A 23,846-nucleotide genomic window follows, 5' to 3' on the forward strand; every position below is an offset into this window, starting at 1 on the left:
CAGTTATTGAGCACGCGCAGAGGCGGGGCGTCGGGTGCGCGCGAGCGGGCGGGCGAGCCGACCCGGAGGCGGGCTTCGGGAAGGGGCGGGGCCGGACTGCGGAAGGACCGCGAGGTGGGGGCGGGGGCCGCGTCCGCGCGCGCGGGGCGGCCGCGGCCGTGAGCCTGCGCGTCAGGGCCGCCGGCCTCTTCTTCGCTGTTGGAGGTGATAGGGGTCGAGGGGAGGGAAAAAGGGGCTGGCGTCAGCCCCCCCTGTGAGGTGGCCGTAGTGTGGACGAGTAAGAAGGGCTGAGTAAAGTGGACAAACACCTAGTTAGGAGAAGAGGGCAGGCCCGCAGCCGCCCTTCCGAGGAGGACTCGGGGCCTCGCGGGCACCGGAGGAGGTTCCTGGGCCTCGGAGGGCGGCCCCGGCGCGGGCGGGCGCGAGCGGGCTTGGGCGGGGGAGGGGAAGTGAGAGGTTGTTTATGACCGGGGACTAATCTCCGCGAGTCACAGCGCTCCCTCTGGGGAGTGCAGTTGAGGGGCTGTCCTCGCCCGGAGCCTCGCTTGGCCTCGGGGGAGCCACGAGAGGTGGGAGTTGGACTCGCAGCGGGCCAGGAGCCCTGTCATTGGAGGACCCGCCAAAAAGGAAACAAACCCTCTTTTTCTTTATCCGACCCCAAATAGGGCCTGGGGAAGACTCACATATCGGTAAATGGTTTGTTGCCCGTTTTATTCTCTGGGAAATACAACTGATCCTACCAAAGAAATACCTGTGTCATGCCGTGTTTACTTAGAGCCATAGAATACCTGTTTCAGAGCTGAAGGGGACCTGAGCCCATGATAATCCATTACCTCGTGTGAAAGCGGAAAAACTGACTTCAGCTTGCCCAGATGGCGCAGAGAATGGGTTTCCCGTAACCCCGCCTGTGTCTTTCCTTCAGCCTCGTCCCAAATGCCGTGGGAGGGAAGGCATTCTCTGTCAAGCTGCTGTCACCTTACCTGAAGTAAGGAGTCCACGCCTGCATGGCCGAGGAAAACAGTTTTCTCAAACACATTAGTTGAAAAACTGAAGACACTGCCTAAAATACAAGCTGAGTTAGAGACAGCCCTTGTAAGACTAGGTAGGTATTTACAGGGCCTCTCCCACTAGCTTTGTTTTTCCAGAGTTTGTTCTTTATCCGGAAATTCTTAATTTGCCTACTGATCATTTAAAGAAAGGGTTCTATTAACATTGACACAGAAGAGACACTGTGGCACTTTTTAAAAATCTGAGTTTCGTGACTTGGTATAACTGCTGAAACTTACTGTTAATTTATAGCAGAGCTGTTTGAGTAATATGCTCTTCTATGAGTATGAACAATAGAAGAAGTGTGATTTTTAAAGAGATTTGGACTACAAAATAAGAGCATGGAATATAGGCTTTACAGCCAGTACTTGCTGAGGATGTACTGTGTATTAGGTGTGGTGCATATAAAAAATAAATAAAATGTGGTCCCTGTCTTCAAAGAGCTTATGTTTTCTAGGAAAATGCTACATATTACTAGCTACTCCAAGGCAGAAAGTTGTTAGACACCAAATCAGAAAAAATAAAAATGTATTACCTTGGGGTGATGCAGGAACATTTTCCAAGGTTTCAGCTTTGCTTTAGTGTTTCTTAAACAGATCATAGATCTGAGGATAAGAATCAGAGTTCTATGGCAAAATGCGAGTTATTTTACCAGTTATAAAGATAAAATTTGTCTTTCAACTTGATCATTTGCATAATTTTATACAATTGCTCTTTAGTTCTTTATATTTGTGCTTTTCAAACTGGTCTGTGGACCCCAGCCTACTGAAGACATTCTCTAGGATCATAATTTATTTTAGGAGTCTGTACATTATTCAGGTTTAAGAAACACTGTCTTAAAGGACTGGTAGGATTTGGATATGGGTAAAGGAAGGGGAAGCTGCTAGTGAAAAGATCTTCCCGACATTGAAAATGTGAAGAAAGGAAGTTAGGACAGCATTGCTGAGGGCTTCCTGAGGAACAGTGAAGTTCAGCTAGGTTGGAGCAACAGGTGCATGTAGAATAGTACAAGATCTAGAAACACAGGTGAGATCTAGGCAGTAGAGGGCCTTTATTCCAAGCTATGGAGGTTTTTTTCCCCTATAAATTGGAGATTTATTTTTCAGTTGGGTTGCTAAGTACAAAGCAGTGTTTGAAAGAAATCAAACTAGACTGCTGAAGATTACCATGCATTCACAATGACCTTACCTATTATTAGTTATTCGAAATCATTTTTCAATGGAGCCATTGTCACAGGATCCTTGGAGTGTCACTTTTCCAGCTGGAAAAATGGCACCTCTGCCCGAGTTTTGGTCAGGCTCATTCTGCCTACCAGGCCCAGCAGGCTGCACTCTGCTCATACTATGGCCTGGATCCCACGCCTGCCAAGTGCAAGCCAGGTGTGGAGCAGCGAGGGGTGTGTAAGCGAGCAAGCATGGGGTCCGGCCACTGTATACAGCCCGGCATGCCAGCTGCAGGAGGGCGGGCAGCTCCAGGGGCTGGCCCCCTGCAAGGCTGTGGCTGGACCAGGTGTACTGCAAGCAGCTTCCACAGCTGGCACCAGGGAATGCAGTGAAACCTGGAAGCTTGGAGATGCCAGGAGCTGCAGAGCCCCAAAGAGGTTTTCACAGGGAGCTCCTAGGTCTGGGCTCCGCAAAGGACTACAGCTCTTCTTTCCTCTCTTCTCACCTCTCTTTCCTTTCTTCTTATCTTCTTCTCTCTTCTCTCCTTCTTGTGTTGCCCACAACATGGCAAGCCAGGGGCATATTTCAGCCCTGTTTGTGTTACAGCTCTTTCAGCCATGCCATTTGGCAGGTCCCGAGTTATTGTCCCACATCCAGGAAGAATGAGGTATGTGGACAAGTGGAGGGTGAGCAAGGCAAAGAGGTGCTTTGTTGAGCGACAGAACAGCTCAGAGGAGACCTGAGGGCAATGAGTGGCTTCTTTCTGCAGGCAGGTCATCTCAATAAGTGTCCAGCTCTCAGCAGAGAGGAGACCCACAATGGGTAGTTCCTCTCAGCAGGCAGGTGGTCCTGTCATCTGCTCAGCTCTCCACAGAGAGGAGACCCACAGTGTCCATAGACCCACAGTGGGTAGCTCCTGTCTGCAAGCAGGTCATCTCATTGTCTGCCCAAGTCTGGTTCACTCCAGGGTTTTTATGGGCTTCTGAGAGGAAGAAGTGTGTGCTAATTGGTCCATGGGCAGCCATGGGCAGGCCTGGAGAAAGCACCATAAGTTCTCACTCCGTTGCATGGAACTGGCAGCCTGACCCCTGGCGTTACCGGGGACCCACCCCTTTCCACCCAGGATCCTGTCTGGCTCCTGCTGCCATTAACCTGCCATCCACAGTGCCCATGGCGCCCAGGTTGTTCATGCTGAGTGGTACCTACAGGCCTTCACTGAGCTGTCATTCCCCCCTCGGCCTGCCTTCCTCCTGTGCTCATCAGCACCCAAAGTCCAGAGGGGACTGAGGCAGCAGGTGGCTTGCGTGTCAATGCTGCCCCAAGCATGTGCACACCTGGCCGGAGGCTTGGTCACAACTTTGCTCTGAAATCAGAGCGGGTGCTGGGAGCGGGGAGAGGCCAGGCAGTGGGAACAGGCACTTCCAAGCCTGCGGCAGCAGGGAGCTTCCTGGTCCCCTGAGAGTGGGTCTCCTCTCTGTGGAGAGCTGAGAAGATGACGGGATGACCTGCCTGCTGAGAGGAGCTACCCACTGTGGGTCTCCTCTCTGCTGAGAGCTGGACACTTATTGGGATGACTTGCCTGCAGAAAGAAGCTACCTATTGCCCTCAGGTCTCCTCTGAGCTGTTCTGTCGCTCAACAAAGTACCTCTTTGCCTTGTTCACCCTCCACTTCTCCGGAGATGAATGGGTCCACAACCATGACTGGGTGGCTGCAGCTGCACCCAGGAGGGCAGGACTCCCACTCTTCCAACTTGGAAGGGGGCAGGGCTTCTGCCTGTTCCCAGCTCTTGCTGGCTCCATGGAGCACCGCGGCCATAGCTGTGCCTCCCTGATTGTAGCCAGCGTCAGGGCAGCAGCCACTTCAGACAGGCCACTGCCATCATCACCATCATGGCTCTTTCTTCCCTGACTCGATGGTGTTAGCAGGTTGTCATACTAGGGTCATAAGTGAAAGTATGTAGTAGAGATAGGGTTAGATGCAAAGGTAAGGAAAGCCAAGTCCAGTGAGCCAGCCATAACCAGAACCTATGCTTATGATGATGACTTCTGAGATCAGAGATTACATGTCCAGTTCAGAAGTCCAGATGTAGTGGAAGGTGAGGCGCTGAGGCAGAACAGGAAAGAAATGAGGACATACATAGGCAGCAGTCAGAAACTAGGAAGCATTGACAAGCAATCCCTAGAAAAAGTTGTGAAATAAGCCAAGTTTATTATTAGTGACTCTGGTTGACAGTTTAGCTATTGGTGGATGATGGCCTAAAGCAGTGGTTATTAGCCAAGAAATGCACATCAGCATCACCCATAAGGCTTAAAAAAATAATGTGCCAAGTGCCCATCCCCAGAGGAAAGGAATTCAGTAGATTTGAGATAGGCCTTGGTCATTTCATTTTTTTTTTTAAAGTTCTTCAGGTGAATCTTAAACATAATTCTGATTAGGAGCCACATGCTTAATGTATAAGAATAATGTATGTACCTGGCATCAAGTAGTACTCAGTAAATAACTTAAAAAATTCACAAAACCTTAGAGTTAACTGCATTTTTAAATAGAACTCCTAAAATAAATCTGCACACTAGAGGAAAAAAAAAACCCTGGGTGATCACCAATATATTTAACAATGGATTTGTATCATATGCATATTTATGAATTCAACTATGTTTGGCAAAAAAGAAAATGAGAAAACCAAATACTGCTGGAGATTCCTGCTCTTCCCTCAGTGAGCTTAGGCCCTGGAGTGAGCAAAAGATGAAAAACATGAATCTCTTCTTCACTCAACTTCTATCTGTGATTCTAGAAAGATTCTGGTTATATTCAGCCTTATCTTTCTAAAATATGGCCCCCAAATGCAAGACAAGTATTTCACCAGACTCACCTGAAGAAACAGTGAGCTCTTGCAGTGCTAGAGAGAAAACTAGTTAGAGTAGTCTGTGCTGAGCCTTGTAATGTTACAGTCTAAAGAATTAGGGAAGATTTTTCTGGGAGGGCAATGGTTAGAATAGGTGTATTGGAGAAAACTTCCTCTTTGCTGCTGCTTTTAAAGGAATGTTTTCTTAATGCTCTTGATCCAATTTAAAAGGGCATAAATAAATTATATGAAAACCTTTGAAAGAATGGTGATCCTGGCTTAAATAATAACCTAAATTGTCGAAATGGAGCTATTCTAACAGAATTAAAACTGATGAATTAGATTCATTTGTAAGAGCCAACCAGAGCCCTTTTAAATTATTTTAAACCAATTAAGCAGGGTAACACAGTTTAAAAATAATTATGTGCCAATGACTTGGTTTATGATACCTAGATGTGCCATCTGAGCAGAATAATCAGATACACTTAGTGTTCCTCATATGTAGCCTAACAAAGTTTCTTTTGGCTGTCTTACCATTTCCTCAGCGCTCTGCTATACTACTCTCTTTGAGATCACATTAGTCAATGATATGGAGAGGTTGAGAACATCAAATAACATATAAAAGTTATAAGCATAAAAAAATTAGGTGCAAAACTGTCCAGCCAATGTAATCAGTTAATACATATCTAAGGAAATTTAATTTTGGTCATACTAATGTTACATCAGCCCTCAAAAGAAAATGCTGGTAGAGATGACTATTAAGAAGAAATTAGATCTTTCCAATGAATGGTGTTTCACAGTAATAGTTGAAGTCTCAGACAATTCAAGATCAGCCCTGAAAATGGGTACATCCAGATTGACAATTAGAATCAAAGTAGAACAGCAGAAGAACATGAACGTCGCAGTCATTCTTTCAACTAATATTAATTCCACACCTAATATGTGACAGCCACTGTGTTAGGTCCTCAGAGAATGTATAATCTAGTGGAAAGACAAGACAGATAAACAGATAATGAGAATACAATATTATGATGTCAGCAGACCCCAGGCATAAAATAAGATGACTTATAGGGTTCCTTTGACAATTGGAGGTAACATACCATATTTTATCAATTTTAAGACCATGAGTTGTAACAAACACCATTATTTTTGGACCATGGAGGGAGCCGGAGGGATATGCTGCTACTTAAACTATGACACATAGAATTTTTCCACATTGTATTGAATTCTGCTAAGAGCATTACTGATGCAACATTTTTAAAAGTAATATTCCACTATTATCTTTGGTATTTTTTTTGCAAGCTGTTGGGGTCCATTCTATGAGTTTCAATGCTGGTGCTTTCTTATTCCAACTCAAAGGTATCAGTGAAGGGTTTTCAGATCACATCCAGGATTTAAATCCTTTCTTTAAATGATTAGTTGACTGAAATGTCAAGGGTTTGCAGTTGTCTAGTCATGCCACCAGGAATAACCAGGAAGTTTGCACATGTTCAGGCTAAGACAACTACATCACAACTACCTTCTGGTGACAGCATTGTAAGACACCATGATTGTAGGATGCCATTCCAGTTTTAGAAATATTGGAAAGATGTACATCTTAGATTTGGCAAAATATCATTTATTGCTGGCAGCTATTAAAATATGTGTTATTAGGAGAATGTACAAAGAGCTCTGTGAGCACTGAGGATAGAGCACCTAACTCTCACAAAAGAAGTGATATTTGAGCAGACAGAAGTCATGAGGATGCATGAGTGGGTAAGAAGGGGCAGTTTAGCGCTGCAACTACATGTGTGGGAGAGTGGTAGGACTGGATGCCGGGCCATGTCAAGAAGGGTTTCATGTGCTCAACTAAAAAATTTTGAATCTTATTATTTGGGTGATAGACAAACTTTTGGGGTCAGGGAGTGACCCTGATGATATAATTTGGCTATATCAAATCTCATGTTGAAATCTGAGCCCCAATATTGATGGTGGGGTCTGGTGGGAGGTGATTGGATTACGGGGACAAGTCCCTCATGAATGGCTTGGTGCCATTGTCTGAGGACTGAGTGAATTCTCACTCTTTGTTTCTGCAAGGTCTGGTTGTTAAAAAGAGCCTGGGACCTTTCTCCCGTTTACCTCTTGCTTCCTCTCTCGTCATGTGACATACCACTCTCCTTCCCCTTCCACCATCATTGGAAGCTTCCAAAAGCAGAGGCTCGCTCTTTCCTTGCCTAACACAGCCATGGCTTGTGGTCCAAGAAGCATCTGAATCAAGTAGCAGCTCCAAAGCACTGGATGCTGGATAAATTGACCAGTATGTTTGCTCCTTGTCCATTCACCAGTCCCCACAAGTTGAGAGTGTCTTCCCCTCATCATTTTCCTAAGGAACAGACTTAAGTATGCCCTGAAAGGAGATGAAGTAAAGAAGATTTGCATGCAGCGGTTTATTAAAATTGATGGCAAGGTCTAAACTGATATAACCTACCCTGCTGGATTCATGGAGGTCATCAGCATTGACAAGACAGAAGAGAATTTTTGTCTGATCTATGACACCAAGAGTCTGTTTGCTGTACATCATATTACACCTGAGGAGGCCAAGTACAAGTTGTGCAAAGTGAGAAAAATCTTTCTGGGCACAAAAGGAATCCCTCATCTGGTGACTCATGATGGTCGCACCATCCACTACCCTGATCCCCTTATCAAGGTGAATGATACCATTCAGATTGATTTGGAGACTAGCAAGATTACTGATTTCATCAAATTCGACACTGGTCACTTGTGTATGGTGACTGGAAGTGCTAACCTGGGAAGAATTGGTGTGATCACCAACAGAGAGAGGCACCCTGGATCTTTTGACATTATTCACATGAAAGATGCCAATGGCAACAGCTTTGCCACTTGACTTTCCAACATTTTTGTTATTGGCAAGGGCAACAAACTATGGATTTCTCTTCCCTGAGGAAAGGGTATCCGCCTCACCATTGCTGAAGAGAGAGACAAAAGACTGCCAAACAGAGCAGTGGGTGAAATGGTCCCAGGGTGACATGTTAGATCTTTGTATGTAATTTAAAATAATGTGGCACGATTAATAGCCAAAAAAAAAAATCAGAGTCTCATGCCATGCATGCATCTTGTAACAGCCTGCAGAACCATGCACCAAATAAACCTCTTTTCTTTTTTTTTTTTTTTTTTTTTGAGACAGAGTCTCGCTCTGTTGCCCAGGCTGAAGTGCAATGGTGCTATCTTAGCTCACTGCAACCTCCACCTCCCAGGTTCAAGTGATTCTCCTGCCTCAGCCTCCCAAGTAGCTGGGATTACAGGCACCTGCCACCATGCCCAGCTAATTTTGTATTTTTAGTAGAGACGGGGTTTCACTATGTTGGCTGGGCTGGTCTCGAACTCATTACCTCAGGTGATCTGCCCGCCTCAGCCTTCCAAAGTGCTGGGATTACAGGTGTGAGCCACAGCACCCAGCTTAAACCTCTTTTCTTTATAAATTACCCAGCCTTGGGTATTCTTTTATAGCAATGCAAAACAGACTAAGACACCCAATAATCAGATTCTTATTTTAGAAAGATAAATTCAGTAGTGATTTGGAGAATGGATTAGAATGAGAAGACAGTGGGCAAGGAGATGAGTTAGACAATTTCTTTTTTTTTTTTTTAGATGGAATCTCACTCTGTAGCCTAGGCTGGAGTGCAGCGGCACAATCTGATCGCTACAACCTCTGCCTCCCAGGTTCAAGCAATCCTTGTGTCTCAGCCTTCCAAGTAGCTGGGATTACAGGCATGCACCACCACACTCAGCTAATTTTTGTGTTTTTAGTAGAGGTAGGGTTTTGCCATGTTGCCCAGGATGGTCTCAAACTCCTTGACTCAGGTGACCCACCCTCAGCCTCCCAAAGTGCTGGGAGCCACCGCGTGAGCCACAGTGCCCAGTTGACAATTTTTGCATTAATCCACAGAACACATAAAAGCACTGTGGAAGTGGCAACAGGGAAGGTGAGAAGAGGATTATCAAAGACATTGTGATGATAGAATGGACAGGACTTGGTGAACAGAGTTGATGCAGGCAGAATCATGATATTGTGTGATTAAAGCCATCTTGTGTCATTTAAGGTGAATATCATCAAGCTACTGATAACTGTAAATTCTAATAAGATGTATAACTCATTTCTAAAGGACAAATGGTGTTTATTCAGTCATTTGCTTAACAAATATTTATTGAATGTCTACTCTGTGTAGGAGCTGGGAATGTAGGAATGAATAAAACGGGAAATAATGCCTGTCCTTATGAAGTTTACATTCTAGTGGGAGAGGTAGACAAATAAGTATAATATGTGGTATATTCACATTAAGTGTTAAAGAGGAAGAATAAAGCAGGGAAAGGAAATGAAGTGCTTCAGAGGGAGGAGGTTTGGAGTTTAAGACATGGAGAACAGGGAAAGGCGTCACTGAGGGTGTCAATGATGTTTCAGTAGAGACTGGACAGAGCTGTGCAGATACCTCAGGAAAACCAAATTTTATCTATTATTTTACTGGAGTGCTGTAGTCTGAATGTTTGTGTCCTATCAAAATTCATATGTTCAAATCATGACCCCCAATGTGATGATATTAAGAGGCAGGACCTTTGGGAGGTGATTAGGCAGAGACCTCATGAATGAGATTAGTGCCTTTATAAAAGAGGCCTGGGGGAGCTCATTCACCTCATGTGATGGCAGAGCAAGAAGGCACCATCTACAAACCAAGTCCTCACCAGACAGCAAATCTGCCGGCACCTTGATCTTGGACTTTCTAGTCTCCAAAAGTATGAGAAATTTCAGTTTTTTATAAACAATCTGGTTTATGGTTTGTTTTTTTGTTTTGTTTTGTTTTTGACAGAGTCTCGCTCTGTCATCTAGGCCAGAATGCAGTGGCGCGATCTCGGCTCACTGCAACCTCCACCTCCCAGGTTCAAGCAATTCTCCTGCCTCAGCCTCCCAAGTAGCTGGGATTACAGGTGCCTGCCATGATGCCCAGCTAATTTTCTCATCTTTTTAGTAAAGACGGGGTTTCACCATGTTGGCCAGGCTGATTTCGAACTCCTGACCTCAAGTGATCCACCCGCCTTGGCCTCCCAAAGTGCTAGGATTACTGGCGTGAGCCACCGCGCCTGGCCAGTTTTATGGTATTTTGTAATTGCAGCCCAAACTGACTAAAATGTGAAGTTTAGGTAAACATTTGCAGTTTGCTATGCTGATATTAAAGTATTATCTGTTGGTAAATATTCTTTGCTGATACTTAATAAGTATTCTTATTAATAACAAGTATTAATAATATGTATTCCTCACTAATGCTTAATACAAATCCTTACTAATAACAGTATTAGTATTAATTAGTATTAATCAGTATTCTTTGCCAATAAGGGTTCTCACTGACAGAAAATCAATTATTCATTAAATATTATTGAGCTACTTCTTGATTTTATAGTAGACAGGTGCTGTTTTAGATTCTGGGGATTCAGTCGTGACTGAGATAGATGTAATCCCTACCCTCAAAGGGTTGCCAGAGAAAACACAGGACTCAATTGAATTGGAATTTCAGATAAAAAACACATAATTTTTAGTATAAATATGTTTATGTGATACTTATACTAAATATACCATGTGATATTTGGAATATACTTATACTAAAATGTATACTAAATGTGTTGATAACCTGAAATCGAAATTTAACTGGGCTTCCTGTGTTTTTATTTGCTGAGTCTGGCAATTCTATGCCCTCACTACGCTTACAACCTAACATGCTGGAAGCAGAGATTTGTAAATACAAATAGCATACAGTGAACAATGCTGTATAACCTGGGAAGCCATAAATTAGAAGGCACTGGGACCCTAACTGTATGGAGAAAAACTGTCAGCCAACCAGGAACATCCACCCTTAAAGCAAGAAATAAACTTCTGTCGTATTTGAGCCATTACGTTTTGGAACCATTTGTGCCATGGTCTATTTGTTATGCCAGCGTAACCTAACTAACAATGTGTCCTGAAATCTACTATCATTTCCAAATTTACTACAGAATCAAAAGTTTTCATACAATGTACCAACAACTAATAAAATATGTGTAAATAAAGGCAACAGGAAGATGGACCAAACCCTAAAAATGCTTATGCTGTAGTCATCATTCTATTAACAATATAGCTTTAAACCTAAGTATTTTCAAAATGGTCATGAGGGACATCAGATCATTTTAGGAAAATTACATAACTTGATGGCTTCCCTAAGCAACTAATACTACACATTTATACATTATTCCTGGCGATTAAAACATTTTCTTTCAGATAATTATTGAATGTAGAGACAGGTTTTGTAGGCTCTAAATTTTTAATTAAGACATGGTTTTTGCCTTCAGAAAGTATATGGCCTAATAGAGGAAATAAAGATACAAAATACTAGCAGAATATCATCAGTGCCTAAAGATATGTGCAAATTGTATCTCTAATTGGAGTGAGAAATTCATTCAGATTAGAGGGGATTAAAAAGAAGCTGAATGAGGAAGCATTTTTTCCCTCAAAGCGTTACAATTTTCTGTCTTTTTTGAATTTAAAAGTAGAGCTTATTGTCAAGAATTTGCAAAATACAAATATAAGAGAGAAAAACAAATATCACTTCTAATCTCACTACCCAGAGATAGCCACTAATAACATTTTTGTATGTATTCCCTCCTTTATGTTTTAAATAAAATTGGGGTCTTATTATATATCCTTTTTTGTGTATTTTTCCACTTAACATAAGGTGAGCATTTTTCATATCATTAAATAATTTGTAAAAATATGACTTTTTCATAAGTGCGTAATTTATCCCATAAATGTATTGTGATTTGTTTTCCTCTTATGACAAGACATTTTGTTAATTTCTAAATGTTTTACTTTTATAAATAACGTTGCATTGAACAGCCCTATACATAGATATTTGTAATAATTCAACTACTATTTTTTGAACACTAGTTACTGCTCTGAATGTTGGAGATACATTAGTGAACAAACAGTCCAAAGTGCCTGCCCTCATGGGGAGGAGGAAAGAGAGACAATAAGGATGTAAACTATAAATTACATCAAATAGTGATGAGTGCTCTGGGGAAAGCTAAATCAGGGATGGGGAATAAGAAGTGATGATGTAGGGGCCTTGGGATTGTAGTTTTAAATAGGGTGGTCAGGAAAGAATGATAAAATGGCATTTGATGAAATACCTGAAGGTGATGAGGCAGCAAACCAGATGGATATTGGAGAAAAACATTCCAGGCAAAGAGAAGCATGTAAAGACACTGAGTTTGGAGTGGATCTGGCATATTTAAGGAACGGCAGCAAGGAGGCCAGAATAGCTGAAGCAGAGTTCATAGGAAAGCTGTAGGAGGTGAAGAAGTCCAAGAGGACCTTCTGATGCTAAGTGGAATTTGGCCTCTATGCCCAGAGATAGGAAAGCATTGGAGGGTTTTGCACAGAGGGCTATCTGATCATTTTGGCTATTCCGTGAGGGTAAATTATAGAGGGTAGAAACAGGGAAAGTCAGGAGGTTATTGCTGTAATCCAGGTGGGCAATGATGGTGGCTTTTAGACAGTGGGGATAACAGTAAAGGTGGTGAGAAATGGGTTTTTATTGGCTTAGTGTGGGTTTTGAGAAAAAGGAGTCAGGGATGACTTAAGGCATCTCCAGTTAGTTCCTTAGGATAAATGTCAAGAATGGGAATTTATTAATGCATTTTTAGAGCTCTTTATACATATGGCCAGATTGTTCACCTGGAAAGTTAAGTTAGTTTATATTTGCAGTATCCTCCATGAGAAAACAGTTTATAAAAGTTTTTGAGAAAAAGCGTTTCAGCTAGAATTTTTAATAGCTTTGCAAATTATATAAGCCTTCATAGAGAATTATTAGAGATCTGAACCAGTCACTTAAAGCTTGCATGTATATGTTACTACATTTTAACCAGGAAAATCTTTCTGATAGAGATTACCAAAGTCCAGGTGTTTTCCTTTTGAGCCTGTACTATTGAAATAACTAAAACATGGAGTGGAATTTGATAAATGCCAAAAAGAAAAAAAAAAAAAAGTTCCAAATACGATAAGGAGCATTTACCCAAGAGAAAAGGACAAGAAAGAGGAACTTTATACATAATTAGAGAAGAGGGTATAGAACCAGGGACCTGACTTCTCAAAGCAAAGAGAAAAAAATTTATCTTTTGCTCTTAGAAAAGCAAGTAGGTTTTTTAAAAAATTACCAAAACATCAAATGAAGCAAAGACTAAGAAGTTAGATTAAGAAAGCCATTGTTGACTTCTGTAAGTCTTTTTTTTTTTTTTTTTTTTTTTTTTTTTTGAGACGGAGTCTCACTGTCTCCCAGGCTGGAGTGCAGCGGCGCATCTCCGCTCACTGCAAGCTCTGCCTCTCGGGTTCACGCCATTCTCCTGCCTTAGCCTCCCGCGTAGCTGGGACTACAGGTGCCTGCCATCACGCCTGGCCAATTTTTTTGTATTTTTTTAGAAGAGACAGGGTTTCACGGTGTTAGCCAGGATGGTCTCGATCTCCTGACCTCGTGATCTGCCCGCCTTGGCCTCCCAAAGTGCTGGGATTACAGGCGTGAGCCACCGCGCCTGGCCTATAAGTCTTTTTAGTGGAATATAGATACAGAAGAAATAAGGTAAATTAGATCACTAGGAGTTTTAGTGAATGAAGTCGGAATATATAACTTCTCTTTTTGCACAAAAAAAGATAAAGGAAAAACTCGAATATGTTTTTAGGTAGAAAAAGAGCAAGGAAAAACTGAGGCTGTGAGAAAGGTATAATTGGTATGGCAGGTCTCTGGAGCAGGAGAGGACAGGGTCAGCTTCATAGACGGGGTCATTAGGATGTGAAAGATGGAGCAATGACTTCTCTGAGACCAGAAATAATGACAAGAATACAAGCAAAGTAACTAGCACAATTCCCAGTGTGATGGTTAATTTTATGTATCAACTTGACTGGATCACAGGATACCCAGATATTTGCTCGAACATTATTCTTGGTCTGTCTATGAGGGTGCTTCTGGATGAGATTAACATTTGAATCTATAGACTGAGTAAAGCAAACTGCCATCCCTAATGTGGGTGGACCTCATGCAATCAGTTGAGGGCTAAATAAAACAAAAAGGCTAAGTAAGAGAGAGTTCCTTCTGCCTGACTGCCTTTGAGCTGGAACATTGGTGTTTTTCAGGCTCAAACTGTAATACTGGCTCTTCTCAGGCCTTGAGCCTACTTGCCTTCAGATTGGAACTTTACCATCTGCTCTCCTGGTTCTCAGGCCTTCAGGGAAGACTAGAACTATGCCACTGACTCTCCTGGTCTCCAGTTTTTCAACTTCAAATCTTGGGATTTAGTCTCCATGATCATGTGAGTCAATTCCGTATAATAAATCTCATAGATAGATAGATAGATAGATAGATAGATAGATAGATAGATAGACAGATAGATAGATAGATAGATCTTTCATTGCTATTGTTTCTCTGGAGGACCCTAATATAACCAGTATTTAGTAAATGTTTAATATGTGTTGAATGACAATTATAGAGGAACTCAGAGGTGGAGAGGATATATGCAGAGGGAGCTGTGAGAAGTGGACAGCTGCCCACACTAACCAGTGAGACTAAAGACCCAGCCAAGTTCTTCAGGGAGGTTGATTTGGTAGCTATGAGAATAATATGGACAAGCAAGCAAGTCATCTGGACTCTTGATGGGCAGAGATGCCACGCTGGCAAGCAGGTGGTGAACCTCTAGGAGATTCAACAAGCATGCCTGTGAGGGTTCAGAGCGCTGTGTCGGGAATATGATGGGAAGTAACAGGCAAAGGCAAAATATCACTGGCATTAAGGAAATGGCATTAAAGAAAACAGACACTTCACTGTCTACTTGTGTCAGAGCTTCCCCATGGTCATTTAATCTAACACACCTGTAAGCTAAGTGTTCCTACTTTTTCAGAAAAAGAAATGGAAACTAAGTAACATGAATTAACATAGTCCAGGGTCACAAAGCAAAATGGAACAAGAACCTGGATCTGAATTCAGAGGCAGAATGCTGGGTAAGTATGACGGTACTTATTGTTGGCACACCTGTGGGAATTGGGGGTTAGGGACAGGTTTCCCAACCTTGTGATGACTATAGGAACCGGGATTCAAGGGAGACACAGGCATAAAGGAGAATGTCAGGGAGACCGTCGACAAAGTATCTTGTAAGGCAGGAATTTGCTCACAGGAAAATGGGAAGGATAAAAGGGGACATTAGTGAGAATATCATTTTAATATTCAGTTCACTAATCTCCAAAGACCCATGTTCTAAAAGAAAGTGTGAATAAAATAGCTTAACATCTTATTATGCAATATCTATCACTGATGATAGGCACATAAGGAGTTCTCATTACATCTACTTAATTTGCCAGATTAACTGATGCTCCTTGTTCCTTCTTTCTTTACTTTTTCTTTTTAGAGATAGGGTCTTGTTCTGTCGCCCAGGCTTGGGTGCAATGGCATGATCATAGCTCACTGCAGCCTCGAACTCCTGAGTTCCAGTGATTCTCTTGCCTCAGCCTCCCTTGTAGTTGGACTACAGGTACAAATCAGCATGTCTGGCTCTTGTTCTTTAACACATGCTTGTAGCTCAAAACTAGTAGAATTCCCTCTGATACATTTGTGAACCTCTGCTCCTACTACAAGTTTTATGCTACTGAAGTCAGTTGCCTTTTTCTCAAACCTGCTTATACCAGTTAAACTTGTTATTGAAATTAATTAATTAAATAGGTAAACCAGTGAAATATGAAACAAAAGTCAGTCACTAAAGAAATTACTGGCAAATTAAGTGTAAGCAAAACAACTGCAAAAGTCTCAAAAAAGTGAGTAGAAATTTACAGATATTTTGCTGGCAAATGAAATACATTTGTAGTTTAAGTTAAAATTTAAAATTAAAGATATGTATGTATCATTTTTAAATTTCTCTGTTTAAATTGACTTTTTCCCTTCACCAATCACAATACCAGTGTTGGATAAGGGAACTTTCACTATATCCTGTGTTGTATTTGTATGGTACTTTTGATCATTCTTTTAATAAAAGCACAATCTATCTAGAAAAGCAAAAATAAAGACTGGAGTCCATGTTCTTTTAGTGACTCCATTCAGCACTTTCATGTGAATCCTCAGTACTGCATCTAATACTACATATCTTCTTAAACTGTTCCTCTAACTCTTAGGGAGAATATGATTCTTACATACTAAAGTTTGTATCATGAACATTTATGGCTCACTTGTATTCACAAGATTATGAGGAATTATGCATTTAGGAGCAGGTTAGGTTGTCATCATCATTGTTTTTTCATGATAAGCCAATGTGTACAGCATGTTAATAGTTTTCTCTGTAAGGAATCTTAGAAATAATTGAGTGCACTTCTCTAGTATTAAAAATGAGTAAATGGACAGGCATAGTGGTGTGCACTTTTAGTCTCAGCAACTCAGGAGGCTCAGACAGGAGAACTGATTGAGCACAAGAGTTCTGGGCTATAGTGTGCTATGCCAAGTGGGTGTCTGCACTAAGTTTGGCCTTAATATGGTAACCTCTTGGGACAGGGAACTACCAGGTTGCCTAAGGAGGAGTGAACTGGTCCAGGCTGGAAATGGAGCAGGTCAAAATTCCTATGCTGATCATTAGTGGGATGGCACCTGTGAATAGCCACTGCCCTCCAGCCTGGGCAACACAGCAAGACCCCATCTGTCTCTAATTTTTAAAAAATGAGTAAACTGAGAACTAGGGTTAAATAAACTTGCCCAAGGTAGAAATTTATTGAAATAAAATTAAGGGAAATGTTTATATAGCCCTTAACATTATGTCTTCTCCATGATATATAACACTTTAAATCCAAGGATCTCAAAACACTTTTAAATCAGATCATTAATTCTTCTGATATCTATGTATCAAATTATTCTATTTTCTACCAGCTGGTTGTCCCTTGTCAGACTAAAAGTCAACATTTTCTTTGTGGATGAATCAATTGAGAGTTTCATTCATCTGGGAATAACAAGGGTTCACCTGAAAAACGAGGGTTATTTTTATCACATATGTCTGAGGTAGTCAGTCCAGGCCTCATCTGTCCACTGTGTACTTCATAATGTCATCAGGAACATTAAGCTTTCTCTGTTTTCTTGTTCAGCCATTCTCAATATGTGTTTGTCAACTCATAATTACCTAACTCACCTCAAGTATTGTAGGTTTGGTTTGGTAGAAGTAATAGGAAGGAGAAAAGAAAGCATGCCAGCTGAGCTGGCCTTCCTTAAAAAAAGAGATTTTTCTGGCTCACACCTGTAATCCCAGCACTTTGGGGAGGCCGAGTTGGGTGGATTGCCTGAGGTCAGGAGTTCGAGACTAGCCTGACCGACATGGTGAAACATCATCTCTACTAAACACACAAAAATTAGCCAGGTGTGGTGGTGGGTGCCTGTAAGCTACTTGGGAGGCTGAGGCAGGAGAATCGCTTGAACCCAGGAGGCAGAGGTTGCAGTGAGCCGAGACCGGGCCATTGCACTTTAGCCTGGGCAACAAGAGCAAAACTCCGTCTCAAAAAAAAAAACAAGAGATTTTCTAGAACTGTGCCTAAGTGGCCAACTATTGATCTGATTTGCCAACTATATCACATGGCCATTTCTATTTGCACAGGAGGCTGGGAAATGTAGTTTTTGGCTGCACATATGGCCACCTCCAACCAAACTGAGGCAATTAGTAAGGAAGGTGAGGATAGGTGTTGGGCTGTTGCCAAGATTAGAAAGAATGTATGTGTGGTTCCTGGCTTATACCTGTCATCTATTAGATGCTGAAAAATGGGGAGCTCTTCTTTTGTTAGAAAAGATAAAACAAGTGGTAATGTTTCCAAATTTCTTTCATAGTAATTGTGCAGTGTTTTCATACATGCAATGAATCCAATGTGGTAATAAGATAACTTTTACTGGAAGAACAAATTTTTACTAAACTGCCATTTTGCACTAAAATACTGGTACCACAACTTTTAAAAACTAATTTGATTAATCAGATTATCATTTGAACAATGGACAATGAATGTGCACTACAGTCTCAAAAATTTTAAAATATAAGTAACTTTTTCCTCTACTTGTGTTTTATGAGTTTGAAAATATTTGTTTATTGTACAGTCACATAATGATGTTTCCATCATGGATGCACCACATATACAACTGTTCCATGAGATTATGGGGGGGTGAAAAATTCTTAGGGCCTAGTGACATCAGCTGTAATGTCATAGCACAACAGCTTACTCATATGTTTGTGGTGATGTTGGTGTAAACAAACCTACTATTCTGCCAGTCATATAAAAGTAAAGTATATACAGTTATGTACACTACATAATAGTTGATCATAAATGACTGTTACTTGTTTATATATTTAGTATATTAAACTTTTTATGATTATTTTAGAGTATGTTCCTCTATTTATAAAACAAGGATTAACTGTAAAATAACCTCAGGCAGCTCCTTCAGGAGGTATCCAAAGGCATTGTTATGGTGGGAGATGACAGCTCCATGCCTGTTATTGCCTCTGAAGACCATGCAGGACACCATGTGGAGATAGAAGACGGTGACATTGAGGATCCTGACCTTGTGCTGGCCTAGGCTAATGTGTGTGTGTGTGTCTTAGTTTTTAACAAAAAAGTTTATAAAGTAAATAAATAGAAAATAGCATATAGAATAAGGATATAAAGAAGGGAAATATTTTTGTACAGGGATACAATGTATATGTGTTTGTTTTTTCTTTTGGGGGGTTTGTTTTGTTTTGTTTTTTGAGGTAGGATCTCACTCTGGTTGCCCAGGCAGAAGTGGCGCCATCACAGCTCACCGCAGCCTTGATTTCCCTGGGCTCAGGTGATTCTTCCACCTCAGCTTGCCGAGTAGTTGGGACTACAGGCATGCACCACCACGCCTGGCTAATTTTTTGTATGTTTAGTAGAGACAGGGTTTCACCATGTTGCCCAGGGTGGTGTCGAACTCTTAGACAAAAGCAATCCACCCGCCTCAGCTGCCCAAAATGCTGGGATTACAGGCGTGAGCCACTGCTTCCAGCTGTGAGGGTGTGTGTGTGTGTGTGTGTGTGTGTTGTTTGTTTTTTGTTTTTTTCTTTTTTTTGAGACAGAGTCTCGCTCTGTCACCAGGCTGGAGTGCTGTGGCATGATCTCAGCTCACTTCAACCTCCACCTCCCGGGTTCAAACGATTCTCCTGCCTCAGCCTCCCGAGTAGCTGGGACTACAGGCACAAGCCACCACCCCCAGCTAATTTTTGTATTTCTAGTAGAGACGGGGTTTCACCGTGTTAGCCAGGATGGTCGCGATCTCTTCACCTCCTGATCTGCCCGCCTGGGCCTTCCAAAGTGTTGGGATTACAGGCGTGAGCCACCGCGCCCGGCCGTGTGATTTAATCTAAGTGTTATCACAGGAGAGTCAAAAAGTTAGAAAAGGCCAGGCGCGGTGGCTCACGCCTGTAATCCTAGCTCTTTGGGAGGCCAAGGCAGGTGGATCACCTGAGGTTAAGAGTTTAAGACCAGCCTGGCCAGCATGATGAAACCTCCTCTCTACTAAAAATACAAACAAATTAACTGGGCGTGGTGGTGTGCGCCTGTAATCCCAGATACTCGAGAGGCTGAGGCAGGAGAATTGCTTGAACTCGGGTGGCGGAGTTTGCCGTGAGTGGAGATTGCGCCATTGCACTCCAGCTTGGGCAAGAAGAACGAAATTCTGTCTCAAAAAAAAAAAAAAAAAGGCCAGCGGGGTGGTTCACGCCTGTAATCCCAGCACTTTGGGAGGCCGAGGCAGGCGAATCAGGAGGTCAGGAGATCGACACCATCCTGGCTAACACGGGGAAACCCCGTCTCTACTAAAAATACAAAAAATTAGCCCGGCATGGTGGCGAGTGCCTGTAGTCCCAGCTACTCGGGAGGCTGAGGCAGGAGAATCGCTTTAACCTGGGAGGCGGAGGTTGCTGTGAGCGGAGATTGCGCCACTGCACTCCAGCCTGGGCAACAGAGAGAATCTGTCTGGAAAAAAAAAAAAAAAAAAGTTAAGAAAATAGTTTATAAAGCAAAACAATTACAGTAAGCTAATTATTGAAAAGAGAAAAACATTTTTATATAAATTTAGCATACAGTATTTATATAAAAAGTCTACAGTAGTATAATGTCCTAGGTCTTCACATTCACTCACCACTCACTTGCTCACTAAGAGCAAGTTCCAGCCCTATAAGCTGCATTCATGGTAAGTGCCCTATCCAGGTTACCATTTTGTTTTCTTATATCATATTTTTACTGTACCTTTTTAGTGTTTATACACACACACATAACACTGTGTCACAATTGCCTACAGTATTCAGTACAGTAACATGCTGTACAGGTTTGTAGCCTAGGAGCAATAGGCCATACCATATAACCTAGGTGTGGAGTAGGTTATACCATCTAGGTTTGTGTAAATACACTCTATGATGTTCACACAATGATGAAACCATGTAGTGGTGCATTTATCAGAATGTATCCCATTAAGCAATGCGTGGCTATATTTATCATTAAATTATGTATCATATCATAAATAAAGCCTATTCCAATGGGTGACGTGTTCAAAAAATAACATCTGTTGAACCATTAAAATTTTACCATAAATATTTATTTGTACTACTCATATATTGTTAAGTAAAGATCTTGACCTTCAAAAGATGTGTATGTGGGGATCATTGGAGTTGTTTGTTTGTTTGTTTTTTAGAGACGGGGTCTCACTATGTTGCTCAGGTTGGACTTTAACTCCTGGGCTCAAGCAATCACATGCCATCATTCCTGGTGGGTTTTTTATTTCAGTCACAAGAATTTCTAGTTTGCTGTAGGCATTACCACTGCAATGGCAATACCAGAAGTTTTATATAGGGTTCTTGATTTTGTGAAGCAATAAGAGGAAAAAGACAAATATTTATTTGTCATTTTATATATTTTTAAAATCATTTTTCACACGTACATTAAAAATGTTAGCAGAATTTCATAGATATGAAAACGACTAGACTAACGTCTCTCACACACGAGATACATTGTGTGCAGTCAATACAATGATAAAACAAAAAGCTGAAAAACAATCCAACGTTTTGTTACACTGGACTTTAATCATGTAAGTCATTGTTTTTAAATAAGTGGGCAAAGCAGTTCATATAAAATCTTTGCCTAAATATTTTCTTTAATGTGAAATAAATAGGAAAGGAGTGGATGTACGTGTGTGTGTAAAAAGGAAGGGACTCTAGCCATTCTAAAAGTTCATTGAATTCATTCTGTAAGTGATGAATTCAGTCAATATATAAAGTTCAAACCCAAACTTTTCCCCTTTATTGCAAGATTTATTTTTTTCTACATAATTACTAAAATACCTGACTCCATTATCCAATTAATTAATATTTATATATATATATATCTTCAAATTGCAGTTTTTAAGCTACCAAAATTCCACCAGTAAGTCGTACATGCTTTTTTCTTTTGAACTTTTTCTTGCTTATTTTTTCTTGACTTAGATTTTTCCCATCACCTGTAATTCAGCTTATTTTAGATAACCTTTTGTCTTTCTTTAACTTATTTCATTTAGCCTAATTTCACTTCTTTCATACTGATGCCACAACCCCTATTTTACCCCAATTTAGCATATGTCTTGTTCTTAATGGTACTTATGTCAACACTATCATTTCATTGGCAACATTCTCACTGCTTGAAGTCAGGCTCAATGATGGAGCATTTGTTTAATTTTATTTTTTATTGACAAATAATAATTGTACATATTCATCATTGTGATTTTTGGATCCCTATAATCTATAGGGATCAGAGAGAGTAATTAGCATATCCATCATCCCAAACATTTATCATTTATTTGTGTTGGGAACATAATCCTCCTAGCTATTTGAAACTATGTTATTGTTCACTATAGTCATCCTACATCTATACATGGTATAGAACACTAGAACTTATTCCTCCTGTCTAGCTGTAATTTTCTATCCTTTAACAAATCTCTCCCTATCCCTCCCTTCCCCCTGAGAATTTGTTTAGTTATAAATATATTTTAGAAATAGCTGAAATAAAATGCACATGTTTAATTCTTTCCATTTTTTCCTAAACTTCTTAACCATCCAGATGGTACTTTTTTAGCTTGTTTTCTTTACTCCTTCCATATTTATATTTCTTTCTAGTTTTTCATGATCTCCATTGTAGAATCTTTGTAATACCCAACTTGTTTTATGTTCCTTCCCTTCCCACATAAATAGAAGAATGTGTACTCATTTCACTAAGTTTAATTAAATTGTAGTTTCTCAGGATAACTATATCTTTTATGACTGCTAATATAGTTCTCTCCTTCTTTCTGCATTGCCCTCTCCCCCAGAACTCCATTTGCCATCCTCAGCATCCTCTTATCTAGCTAGACTCCTTATCACTGTTCCAAACCCAGTTCAGGAAACCACTCCTGACTCTTGAGCCCTTGGTTCAATACTCAGCTCCAGTATGTAGCAGAGCTTGAGGCCATGTCTTACTCATCATAATATCTGCTCAAATATTTGTTGAATTCGTGAATGATTAGGTTACATGCCTTATTCTAAACTCCTGGTCCGATTCATCTATATTTTTCTAGGTAGAACCCTCATTCTACAGTAATACAATTTTTTTCATCTTGAGCTTTTCCTAAACATTTCACTCTTGTTACTTGCTGTCTCCCTTTAATCCATTCAGCCTTTTGCAGATAAAAAATTTTAATTTAAGTTAAAGTGCTCTTTATTTTTCTCACCAACAAGATCCTTTTATACTTCAAGGACCATTTTCACCTTCATAAGGAATCTGAAACCTATTCAGATCCAATAGTTTGCTCTTTTTCACAGATCAAGCTAAGCAAACTCCCCTGGCAGGAAGCCACCAGAAATTCCAGTTACAGGATACTGCCATTTTCTTTCACAAAAAAGGGCCTGGTAAGTGCAAGTGATGCCCTATTTCTCTTAGCTATCTCCAACCCTTACTCAAAGAAAGGGTAAGTAAAAATGGGTGACAGGTTAGAGGTTTAAAAAAAAATGAAATAAAAATGCATACACACATGGATAAAATACTTCCTAAAGTATGAGCTGCCTTATTTTCTCAGGTATGAAATTATTTTAGGGAAGTTTCAATAAATCAAATGTTAAGAAACTGCTAAAACATTTTTTGTGAGTTGCTTTCATTTTGCCTGATTTATAATATGTATTTCAACACTCTGCTCTACCACAGAGTATGTAGGTTTGTCTGTCATATCATAGCTTTCAAAGGGATATTCTTATTTTAAATCTCAACATCATCATTAATGGTTCTAATAATAAGAGGCCTAAATTTTAAATCCTCAGGGACATCAAGGCATCTCATCTGCTATGTTATTCAAGCACTGAGAGCATATTGCAAAACATCTAGGCAATAGAGGGCAAGAACAAAACCTAATGTTGTTACCTTATTGACAGTTCCTAAGATACATCATAAAATTATAAAATGTTTTGTTTAAAGCTGGTAGGCTATTTTAATAAGCGAAGAAAAGGGGATGGAACTTCTAAGTGTATCTATTTCAAGATACATCTTATAATTGACCCTTTTTCCTCCTTAAATAAATGTATTCCTCCTAGTACATAGCTCAGAGCATTGTTATAACATCCTTGAGAATGAGTCATTTAAAAATGGAGTTAAGAAAAGTTCACATTTCAGCCTTGTAAGTGGTTTAGTTATGTGATGACCTTGAAGATT

The 23,846-nt window shown here is 40.8% G+C and overlaps 1 protein-coding gene, 1 long non-coding RNA gene and 1 pseudogene across 3 annotated transcripts in view; 2 read left to right on the top strand and 1 right to left on the bottom strand.

The window, feature by feature from the left end:
• Positions 1–417, bottom strand: part of INTS6 (integrator complex subunit 6) — a 101,517-nt gene extending 101,100 nt beyond the window's left edge. The window contains exon 1 of the mRNA XM_054446311.2: positions 309–417. The gene's annotated coding sequence lies outside the window, so the exon portion shown is untranslated. The remainder of the gene's footprint in view (positions 1–308) is intronic.
• LOC129011410 (uncharacterized) lies at positions 131–16,158 on the top strand. Of its 2 annotated transcripts, XR_010123583.1 has the most exons (5): positions 131–204; positions 923–1,102; positions 14,259–14,434; positions 15,020–15,119; positions 15,524–16,045. It is a non-coding gene; the product is annotated as an uncharacterized LOC129011410 (long non-coding RNA). The 2 variants fall into 2 exon arrangements; XR_010123582.1 differs by having other exon boundaries at positions 131–1,102; positions 15,524–16,158.
• LOC134738062 (small ribosomal subunit protein eS4-like) lies at positions 7,131–13,093 on the top strand (annotated as a pseudogene).
• Positions 16,159–23,846: the final 7,688 nt, after the last annotated feature.

The sequence above is a fragment of the Pongo pygmaeus genome, chromosome 14, assembly GCF_028885625.2.
Source record: "Pongo pygmaeus isolate AG05252 chromosome 14, NHGRI_mPonPyg2-v2.0_pri, whole genome shotgun sequence".
Lineage (NCBI taxonomy): Eukaryota > Metazoa > Chordata > Mammalia > Primates > Hominidae > Pongo > Pongo pygmaeus.